Source organism: Meles meles, chromosome 4 (genome assembly GCF_922984935.1).
Source record: "Meles meles chromosome 4, mMelMel3.1 paternal haplotype, whole genome shotgun sequence".
Taxonomy (NCBI): domain Eukaryota; kingdom Metazoa; phylum Chordata; class Mammalia; order Carnivora; family Mustelidae; genus Meles; species Meles meles.
This window is the reverse complement of record NC_060069.1, coordinates 107,167,364-107,179,390: the sequence shown is the minus strand read 5'-3', so window position 1 is coordinate 107,179,390 and position 12,027 is coordinate 107,167,364. Positions and strand designations below refer to the sequence as shown.

General features: G+C 37.6%; 1 protein-coding gene across 9 annotated transcripts in view; it reads left to right on the top strand.

The window, feature by feature from the left end:
• Positions 1–12,027, top strand: part of HHLA2 (HERV-H LTR-associating 2) — a 90,820-nt gene that overhangs the window by 47,401 nt on the left and 31,392 nt on the right. The window lies entirely within an intron of this gene.

The following is a 12,027-nucleotide window of genomic DNA, read 5'->3' as shown; positions in this document are numbered from 1 at the left end:
CAAACACTGATATATTCTAGTGCCAACAGCTCTTCTGGGTCTAGGCTTCTATTATACTCCTGTTCATGCAAGAGCAGATGTGTTAGTAGTTTTCACCAATGTAAACATATTTTGAGCATCTCTTATCCTTGTTAGCAGACCCTCCAGTGCTACTGGAGCTTGTTCTCATTCAAGTGCTGCCATTGCTGCTTCTACAGCACTGTCAGTCCCCTGGAGTACACGCACTGAACAGGGTTCTTCAAATATTAACTAATTACCCCTGCGAAGGAGATTAAATCAGGGCATACGCACATCACATGGTCCATGCTTTGGTATTTTAAAGTAAATTACAATGTAATATGAACTTTATCACATTACAATTAATGTGAAATGCACCATATTTAGTGACTGCAAAATGGTCAATGGCATGAATATTCCTGTTGTCTTAATAAATTCTGCAAGAGTGGGTCTTTTTGGTTCCTAATTTTTAACTGTTAGTTTCTGATTTAGCAAAGCCTTTCTGTGTACTTTGGGCATTGTCCAGCTTTTCACAAAGTAATTTTTAGAGGTAGAATTGGTCAAAAATCATCCCCAATTTTAAGATTTTTTGTTATTCATTGCCAGAAAACCACCCAAGAAGGCTGTTCCCAATTTATAGTCCAACCATTACAGTATGAGTTGGCTAACTTCTTTTCCCTTTATTTTCTGCATGTAATGTTATGTGCACAATGTAAATTTTTATTTAGAAAAACCTCAACAATTTAAAAAATAAAACCACTTTAAATCCTCCACCCAACTTTTGAAATAGAACTTAAAACCCTCTTGTGTTTGCTGCTTCTCAACATTCCTCTTCCACACCTCCCCTCCCGCAGGGTGACCAATACAGAGCTAGTTGTGTGAGCAAGGTAAACTCAATAGTCTGTGGGTCTTAGGCTTCTGCTTCCTGGGAGTTTACAAAAGGACTTTGTGGGGTCAGTGGAAGAGGCCATGCATGAGCTCTAGGGAATCTGAGGCTCACCACAGTCTCTGACTTTGGAAGAATTATAGTGTGAAACAGGTACTAAACATGATCAGTGGGAGTGAAGTGAACTGCCCTGGGTTTTTTTTGCTTCAGAGCCCACCATGGCCTTGTTGCAGCTCTCGGAACTAAATGGAAGCAGAAAACTTTGGTGGGGTGAAATAACTGTTCACATGCATTTTAGGCTGCACGACCTGAAGGAAAGAGCAGGACATATATGAGCAAATTGTCAAGATCACCACATTCTGTCTGGGCCAGGCTCTCCAGGGCATTCCTCTAGGTGTTTTTTGTTGTTGTTGTTTTGTTCTTTCTTTCTTTTTCTTTCTTTTTTTTTAAACTAAACCAAAGCAGTGGGGGTCACGGTTGTATATCCTATAGCGTGTCTGTCTAGATTCACTTTGCTCCCATGTGGTCTAGTTTCCAGCTAGCGTCTCGGGATGTCTGTTCATTGTCCTCCTAGGAATCCCTTCATCCTTATCCCATTTGGAACTCATATTGCCTGTACCATGTCTTTGTTTTTCTTGGTTTATGTTTTTATTTTGGTGGAGCACATTTCCAGCAGCTTCTTGAGAAAGAGGATGGATGGTAATTTTTTTTTTTTTTTTTTTTTTTTTTTGAGACTCTGGGTGTCTGCGAATGGCACAAGTCTTGGGAATTGAATAAGTATAGGTCCTTTAAGTTTCTGGATATTACTCCATTTTCCTTTTGCTGGCAATGATGCTGCTGCAAAGTCTGAAGCTGTTGTGATCCCTGATCCTTTCTGATCTGCTTTTTCTTTCTGCAAGTTGGTAGAATCTTCTTTTCGCTGGTGATCGGAAATTATAGATGTTTTTGTGTACCTATTTTCATCTACTACTTCTATTCAGTGAACCTTTTTTCCAGTAATAGCAGTTCTTGTCCTATTTTTCTGGGGGAATTTTCTTGAACAATTTGGTTTTATACTCTGTTTCTTTCTTTTTTTTTTTTCCTTAGATTTTTCTGGGGTTGACATCCCATTTTCTTATCTCCTTTTCTCCTATTTTTCTGCCTTTTTGTCTTTTTGCTCCACTTTCTAGGAGACTTCCCAGACTTCATCTCCTAACCCTCTAAATGACTGCACTTGATATGTTCTTAATTCCATAAATTCTGTTTTCTTAGTTTTTAATGGCTTCCTGCTCTTCTTTCATGGGTGCAGTGTTTTCTTATTCCTCTGAGGATGATGATAATTTTATTTCATTTGGTCATGTTGATTTCCGTCTCCTCCATCCCTTGCATTTTTTATCTACTTCAAGATGCCATTTTTTGTGAAGGAAATTAGTAATTTTAAAAAATTTTTAATTTCTATCTTCCATGGTAGGAGCTTTCCTCAGATATCTCATAATATTTGAGCTTCTGCTTAACATTAAGTATGAAGGACCTAAAAAGCTCTTTAGAAGTTCTGAGAGCTTAAAATATGGGCCGTGCTTATCACCTGAGTTCACTGGAGAGTAATTGAGATTGGCAGTAGAGGATATTTTATTCAGCATTAGGTGTACTTTTGATCCCACAATCCTATCTTTTACCCTAATTCTGATGTGTGCCTGAATCATCAGTCCAGACTTCTTGCTTTTAGTTTCTCCAGAGAACAAGCTTCCAGATTTTTCTCAGAGTTGGGAGGGGGAATTACTCAGCAAAATGGAGTAGAGGAGGGGATCTTCAAGGTTTAGCTTCTTAAATAGTATAAGAAAATCTGTTTCCATTTTAAAAAACTTTGCTGAGAGCTTTCAAGCCTCAGTTTACTCCTTCCCCACTTTGCTCCATTTAGGCAAGCTGATAAGAAAGCCAGGGCATTCCTTCCTTTGGTGCTGGAGGGAAGTTCAAACAATTCTGGGAATGAATTCTCCTATCATTCTACCCCTTCACCATGATAATAACCAGAGCCACTTTCTCTCACTCTCAAGACACTCAGCCAATTCTAGACCATGCTGGGTTCTGACCTGTTCTGCCCAGAAAGTCTCATGACATAATACAATTTTTTCTATCTCTTAATATGTGTATGGTGTCATCAGTCTAGATATCCCACCTGTTTGTTGGAAGGGTGTTTTAGTCTGCTTGGGCTCCCATAACAAATTAGCATAGACTGGGTGGTCTAAACAAACAAACAACAAAAAGAAAACAGTTCTCATAGTCCTGGAGGTTGAGAAGTCCAAGATAAAGGCCTGGCAGGTCCAGTGTCTGATGAGGGCATTATTCCTGGTTTGCAGATGGATATTTTCTTAGTGTATCCCCAGATGATGGAGAGTAGAAAGGGAGAAATATGCTTTTTTCTTCTCATAAAGGCATTAATGCCATCAGGAGGGCCCCATTTCCCAATACCTTTACACTGGTTAGTAGGGTTTCAGCAGATGAAGTGGTGGGAGCACAAATATGTAGTCTAAGAGACGGTCCAGGCCATCCACATAGCATGGCTATAAGAAATAGCTTTCAGAAGCTTTTCTTACTCTTCCTTTCACTGCCAGTTCCAAAGACAGTTCCTGTGCTTATTGGGCACTCTGTATATAAATTGGTTGGCTTTCACATTTTGCCAGTACTAGCTAGAGATTAATTTTCTTGGATCTACCAAGTCAGTTTGTACTTGCCCATATATCTCTGGTTTCCAAAATCTTACTGTCTCCCCCAACCCCTTTCTCTGATTTGTATCTTTCTCTTTTTAAGAAAACATTTTCTATATTTTTATTGACTTGAGGTAAGAAACAAAATTAAAAGCATGTGTTGAGGTTGCTGTCTTAACCCAAAAGTCCTGGATGGCTCATTTATTCACACCTTTTCAACAATGGATGTTAACTTTGTATTTATTGCTGAATTCCCTAAACGTATTTTGCATTTAGTTCTAATCACTCTGGCAACTCAAATTATCCTTGTTATTAGATAATGATTCACTCTTCATATGACTAAGACTTTACGGTACAATTTTATGATTTATGGCAGATTCTTAAATTCAGCCTTTCAGTTTACCCTAAGTTTGTTTCCTATTTTTAGTAGCACTCCATTGTAATGCAGATAGAGACTTATACCAATATTCTAGAAACAAGTTGAAATGAAAATGAATTATCCATACCTATCTCTGCTGCATTTGTGTGAGGGAAATGGAAAGACAATCAATTTCATGGGTGTCTGTTTAAAATAAAAGCCACTTTTCTTCCCTTATAGGTTATGAAAATTTGATTCATCTTTTGAACAAATTTAGCAATGATTTAAAATTCTTGGTTATACATGCCAAATTTAAGATTTCAAAATGCAATTGTTAATTTAAAAATAATGATTTCATCCAATAGTAACCCTGTTTTTTCAAAATTGATTTATAGGTTGGTGAAATTTCTTTTTATTAAAAAAATAATTCAAGAATTATTGTCACAGTAAAAGAATCTGGATGAAAATTACCCCTTCTTTCTATAAATACCAGAGTCCTAGTCTCCCCTCTTAGAAGGAGGGGCTAGATTAAATTTATTCTGTATGTCTTAAAAAATGATCTGTGTGAACACAAGCCTGTATACAAGTATGTAAGCTTTTATATTACTAACAAGAGCATACTATTTCTGCTGTTCAGTGCTTTATTTAACCATATCTTTCTGAGGATTATATCATCTCAGCACATTTCGATGTACCTTATACTCTACATTTTTGTAGAAATAAAATAAATACAGAGAAAGTGACAAAATACATATAGTTAAATGAATCAGCACAAAACAAAAGCCCATCAGTTAGCTAAGCAATGAACATTCTTCTAACCTTCATGTCCACTCCAAATCACCACCATCTCTCTTTCCCTCAAAGGAAATCTCTTCTGAACTTTTATAATCATCCTTTCCCTACTTTTCTTTAGTTGTACTACTTAAGTGTGCATCCTAGTTTTAGTTTTGCCTGTTCAGAATTGCCTCTGTTAGAATTTCAGACAATTGGAGTTGTGTAGTATGAATTGTTTTGAGTCAGGCTTACTCGGTACTTTCTATTTGTCCCATCTATTTTATGTTCGTTTGTTTGTTTCCTCCAAATGTCCTTCTTTCTGGCCTTTACTCCACATTTGTTTTGTTTTGTTTTGTTTTCCTGTACTATTTTGGAACTTACACACTTTTTTTGCAGTTCTTTTCCTGGTTAACCACAAGATTATGACAAACTTTTTTTGGGGGGGGATTCTTTTTTTTTTTTTTTTTTTTTTTTTTTTTACTTTTTTAAATTTCAAAGCTTTTATTAAGTTTTACTGAGATATAATTGACACTTAACACCGTATTAGTTTAAAGCATTAAACCTAATGCTTAACATTGTATTAGTTTAAGGCATACGACGTAATGATTTGATGTATATTGTGAAATGATGACCACAAATTGACAGCAACTCGCATAGTTATAATTTTAGTGTGTACTGAGAACTTTTAAATCTACTCTTTTAGCAGTTTACGTATATACAATAAAGTATTATTAACTCTTAGCAACATTTTGTATATTTTTATCTTCAGAACTTACTCATCTTCAAAGTAGAGATTTATACTCTTGTCTACCCTCACCAATTTATCTACCCCCAACCTCCACCTCTGATCATTCTTTGTATCTATGAGTTCTTTGTTTGAGATTCCACATATATGTAAGGTCATATAGTATTGGTTTTTCTCTGTCTGACTTATTTCACCTAACATAATACTCTTAAGGTCTATATGTTGCTGCAAATGGCATGATTTAATTTTTTTTTCCCTTTTTATTAATTTTTTCAGCGTAACAGTATTCATTCTTTTTGCACAACACCCAGTGCTCCATGCAAAACGTGCCCTCCCCATCACCCACCACCTGTTCCCCCAACCTCCCACCCCTGACCCTTCAAAACCCTCAGGTTGTTTTTCAGGGTCCATAGTCTCTTATGGTTCGCCTCCCCTCCCCAATGTCCATAGCCCGCTCCCCCTCTCCCAATCCCACCTCTGGGGGGGGATTCTTAAAGTCTTGTATTAATTGTTACTTTATTTTCTTCATGAACAGTGGAAGCACCTTAGATTCCTTTTAGATACTTCAACTCCATTATCCCCCTGTAAACTTTCAAGGTATTATTATTTCCTTTAATTTTGTCTGTATTTTGAACATTTTCATCATCAGTCCACTTCCTTAAGTTTGTCCCATATTCCCCTTTACATTGCTCATCATTCCTTCCTGAATCTTAGTTCCATCTGTTATCATTTTCCTTCTGTCTGTGAAACATGCCTTTAGTATTTCTTTTAGTGCAGATCTATTTGTTGCAAATTCTTTTCATGTCTTAAAATTATTTCATCCTATTTTTCTTGAAATACATTTTCGCTAAACTTGTAAATCTGGGTTGGGAGTATTTTCTTTCAGCACTTTGAAGATATTAATCCTTTCTGACTTCTCTTAACTCTGTTTTAAAGTTGGCTGTCTGCCTGATTGTTATTTTGGAGACAGTATGCTTTTGTTGTTGTTGTTGTTGTTACTTCTGACTACTTTAAGATTTTCTTTGGTTTTTAACATTTCACCATGAGGTACATGGTTGTTTTCTGTTTAGGGTTTGTTGGGCTTCTTGAGTCTGTAAATTAATGGCTTTCAGTTTTGGAAAATTCTCATCCATCATGTCTTGAAATAATTCTTTTTACCCACTCTCTTTTTACCTCCGAAGTTCCACTTACATTGTGCCTTCTCACTGTATCCTGTTTCTTACCTTCCTAATGTTTCTATTCTTTTTTTTCTCCTTACTTCATTCTAGATAATTCTTTGTGACCGATGAATAATCCAAGCTACTAATCCTTTGACTACCTACACAGCTGTTAAACTGATCTATTAAACTGTTGCTATTTTCAGTTGTCATCTCCCATTTCCTTTAGTTTCTGTGGGGTCCTTTATTATCATGGTTTTTAGTTTTCTGCCAAAATTCTCTATCTTGTTTCCTTGAACAAAATAAGCATGGTTGTTTTAAAGTGTATATCTAAAACTCCAACATCTGAAGTGCTTATGAGTTTTATTTTGAGTTATTTCTGTGTGTTTGATTGTTATTTTGTCCCTGAGTGTCTGGTTTGTTTTTTTGGGGTTTTTTTTTTGTTTTTTGTTTGTTTTTTTTTTGTGACCCAGACCAGACTTTGTATTTGCAAAAATGTTACGGAAATAATTTTCAGCTGGGATAATATTTTCTTGCAAAGAGGACTGATTATGTTTTATTCTTTTAGTCATATGGGGTACTAATGTATGGGGTCACTTTAATTTCATCTGCACAGCAGGTAAAGGAGTACTAATGCTACATGAGATGTGATGGGGATACCTCTGTTGAACGGTGCTGAAGTACCTTCTGCGTAATCAGATTTCAATGTGATCTCTGCTGGCTCTTTAACCCTTACTGTGCACCAGGTCATATGTTAAGTGTCTCCCAAATATCATTAAGGTCTTACAACAAGGATTCTGAGATGGGTATTACTATTATCCCTATGTTACAGATGTAAAACACAGAAGAGTTGGGCAATTTGGCCAATGGTACATGGGTTTAAGTGCAAAAGACAGTTTTAGAATCTAAGCGGTCTGGTTTTAGTTTCTGATATTAATGGATGTGGTAGAGTGAGAATATTCTTTAGGGGGCACAATGTAAATTACTATTTATGCCAGTTCCCCTTAGCTCAGGCCCTGAATGCTTAATGTATTAAAGCAAAGGATAAACACCATTAATAGGATTATATAACTTCAGTTTTTTCCAAGGGCGATTTTGTGAATGGTCACCAGCCTAAGGTAAATTGATTTGGTAAGAAAGAATAATATTGAGGGTGAATTTAGACTTTAAAAGCGCTGTATTATTCTGGGAAATGGTAAAACTTAGAATTATGTGGGGAAGGGCAGTTAGGAGAGGCACTTAGACTTTGTCTAATGATTATGAAGCTTAAATGCATTATCTGTCATTTTAGTAGTAGTGTTGGGTGAAAAGAATCAGAGTAGGATTATCATAGGGGTAGGAAACTCACTGAAGGGATCTTTATCCCAGTTTGTTTAAACCTGTCATTCAGAATTGGGAGAAGGCAGAATTATGGGTTAAGTGTGGGGTCTCTACAGACTCTTTCATGCTGAGAGCTGCAAGTATGGAGAAATGGCATCTTAGAACTCGGAATTTTTGCTTGATTTCTGTGTGAGATTTGTTTATTGTGTTTCTTTTCACAATGACTAGGGCTGCTTCAGCATGAATAGTTAGCTCAGTACCCAGAGAGTTTGATTAGCTAAGTTAGGAAGAAAAATGCCATATACTACAGAAGAAATTTACCCTGGAATAAATGTAGATCATTTAGTCAAATTGCTATATTCTCAACATCGTAAGGCTTCCCCGGGGAAAAAAAAATGCCATAGGAACTTTCTTAGAAACACAAGTACATAAAACTGATTTTCCAGAGAACCTAAAAACCATGACCTAGCATGTGATTTAGGACCAGCCAACATGACCTTGGAGAGAAAGATGTCATTTAAAAAGTAATGACCAGAGTAAGGCATGGAACAAATCTTACAGAGGGCTTTTATGAGTCAAAACTCCTGGTTGCAAGTGACAGAAACCAGATTCAAATCAACTTAATCACAGCCATCAAGAGGGGAAAGAAAGACAAATTACTGAATTTGGCTGATTTGCATATACTGATTGCATATCATTATAAATTTACACTTGTTGGAGATAGAGAGAGGGTCAAAATGTGTTCAGCAGACCTAAATGTACTTTGGAAGTCTCTGAATTCAAAAGGCAAAAAAAGGGGCAACTGTGTAGCATAGTTGGTTAAGCATCCAATCTTGGTCCAGCTCAGGTCATGATTTGAGGATTCTTGGCTAGAGTCCCACGTTGGGCTGCATGCCCAGCATGGAGTCTGCTTGGGATTCTCTCTGCCCTCTCTCTGTGTCCCTCCCCTCCCCTGCTCTCTCTCAAACAAATCTTAAAAAAAAAAAAAAAAATGAAGGGCAAAAAAGGGGAATGTATTGGCTCATGATATTGGAATAGCAGGGATGGCACTAAATCACACTGTGATCTACCCAGAAGCTAAAAAAGGACCCTTTCTACCCTTGCTCTGGCCAACCTACTTTTGATCTCTGTTCTTCTCTTTGTGGGCTTTTAAACTACTACTGCCTATGCTTTTCCCATTTTAGTGAAGGGAGACACAGGCATGTTTCACTCTAGATTAGTCAGGCCTAGTACAGGTCTTATATTATTTATCTACTGTTGCATAACAAATCATCCCTAAACTCAGCAGTTTAAAATAACAATTATTTATCATCTCATGGAATTTCTAAGGGTCAAGAATCTGGAAGCTGCTTAGCTGGATGGTTCTGGCTCAGGGTCTGTCATGGAGCTGCAACTAAGGTATTGGCCAGGGCAAAACTGCTGCCAAACTCATCAACGTGGTTGTAGGTGGAAGGGTTCCTGTGGACCTCTCCACAAGGCTGCTCACACAGCATAGTGGGTAGTTTCCCCAGAGTGAGTGATCCGAGAGAGAGAAACTAGTTGGAAGCCACTATGTCTTTTATAACCTAATCTCAGAAGTAGCATATCATTTCTGCTCATTCTATTGGTTTACATGGATCAACCATGGTAAAATGTGCGAGAGGACCACGCAAGGGTCTGAACACCAGGAACACCATCAGAAAGGCTGCTCCCACAGATGCTGTAATAGGCAGCACTGTAAGACGGCCCCAGATTCTTGTTCCTTGTTATACACTCTCTGTATAATTTCCTCCCCTTGAGTGTGGGCCAGACCTATGAATATGATTAGGTAGTCAAGGCTTGATTCAGTTGTATTATACGATGAAGGTGAAAGGATTTTGCAGATGCCCTTAAGGTCTCATACCAGTTGATTTTGGTTAACTATAAGGGAGATAATTCTGGGTGGGTGTGACCCTTTAACAGAGGGTCAGAGACTTGAAATAGAGAGACCCTCTCCTATGGCCATGAAGAACCAAGCTGCCATGCTGTGGAAAGCGCCATGTGCCAGGGAATGAATGGTGAGCTCTCGTTGCTGAAGTCCTCAGTACTACAGCTGCAAGGAAGCAGATTCTGCAGGTGGTTAGTGAGCTTGGAACTGGACTCCCGGCTAGCAGCTCTGGCTTACCTTGATAACAGCCTGGTGAAACCCTGAACACAAGGTGCATTTCAGCTGTGCCTGGACTTCTGACCTACAAAGACTGAGATAATATGTGTTGTTTTAAGCTGTTAAATTTCTGGATTATTTGTTATGCAGCATAGAAAACGAATACAAGTGCCCACCATGGTAAGGGATGTGAGGGTGTTGAACTGGAAGGAAGTGAACTGGAAGGAAGCTTCCTAAGGCAAGAATGGTGCCATTATGAAATGAGGGGAATGGCAAAGGCTGTTAGACAAACTGAACTTAGCTCTTGGAGTTTATGATAGTATTTCAAACCTGGAGACCTTTGCCATATCAAGGATGTGAAGCACCAGACAACAGTGCTCCCCCAACTAACAGCTTAGACATTATTCTCAATGTGTTCTGTGCAAAACTCGTAATGGAACTTTCTGGAAGGTTTGTTAAATTATAAACTCCTGGGTCTCCCTCCAGATGGATTGACTCAGTTTTTACGGGGTATAGCTTAGGGCTATGTATTATTTTTACTAATCATTTCATAGTTTTTTATTTTAAAGATTTTGAAAACCAGAAAAAAGAGGTGAAGTACAGTGAATGCCTTTCACCAAGATTCATCAGTTGTTATTTCATCCAATTTTCTTTGTTTCTCATATACATATTTATGTATAATTTTGTTGTTGAACCATTTGAAAGTAGGATACAAACATGACATTTACCCCAAGCACTTTAGTACATATCTCCTACAAATGAAATTATCTCAGATAATCTTTTACCCTTATCACATTGAAGCAATGAAATATTGATGTATTATCTAATACAGCCAGTGTTTTCCAGTAATTCTCAAAATATCCTTTAGATGGTTACTTCTTAAGGTTTGAGCCATAAACCAGAAGTTTAGGCATCATTATTTTGACAAGAATCCAGTGATTCATATGCACATCAATTTGAGAATCCCCACAGCGATTTTTTGGTGGAAGACCTAATCAAGGATCACGTTGCATTTTGGTTACCAATGTTGTCTTTTCCCTCCACCATCTTTAAACTAGAATAGTCTATGTTTTTTCTATCTTCAGTTCTCTTTCTGCTTCCATCCACCTTTCCCCCTCCTTCCACCTACCCTGAAATTTGAAAACTCTTCCATGATTTTGAAACTAGCCACAGAGGAACCACGTAAAGGTTTCATGAGTGATACAAACAAGATGTAGAAAAGGGAGGTGGCAAGTGACATCACTAGGATTTGGCTGAGGTTTCAGGAAGGATGTGGTACTTCTGTGGATCTTGAGATCACAGATGCTGACTGCAAGGAAAATTACTTGTGGGGATGAACGTGGTACATTTGGGAATCAAAGTGAGTTGGCGTCAAATAGTTCAGGAAACAACATCTGTTTTAAAAGGTGACTTGTAGCATGACTCATAATAAATCAGAAATCTTGATTTTAGAAAATAATTCCCAGACTCCTAGAAGAATGTGGGCTGCTTAACTGTGAAACTGAAAATTATCTCAGGATGGTAAGACTAGTGAGTTTTAAGTGTATTTCCTACCAGTCTTTATGAAAAGGGTTCACCATAAAAGCTTGACTAGGATTATAAATTTCATACAAGAACTTCCCATAAGGTTGAATATCAATTCCAGACTTTAAAGTCACCTCAAATAATGTACATTCACATATTATATTTTATTTCCCCATATTATTTTAATCTTCCCCCTATTATTGGACATTTAAGCTGCTCCTAGTTCTTCACTGTAATAAGAGCCTTTGTTCATACATCTATTATATTTCTGATTATTTTCTTGTAATAGTCCTGACAGAGTTGCTGGGGCAGAACTTAAAATAGTATCACGCTGGAGTGTGTGCCCAGCTCACATCAATTCCCTGGGAGACTCTGGCTGTGTTATCATTCCCTCTCTATCCCTAAATCATTCTGATCCAGGAATAGAGGACCTGGATTCAAGCTGGCCATCACCCTCTCC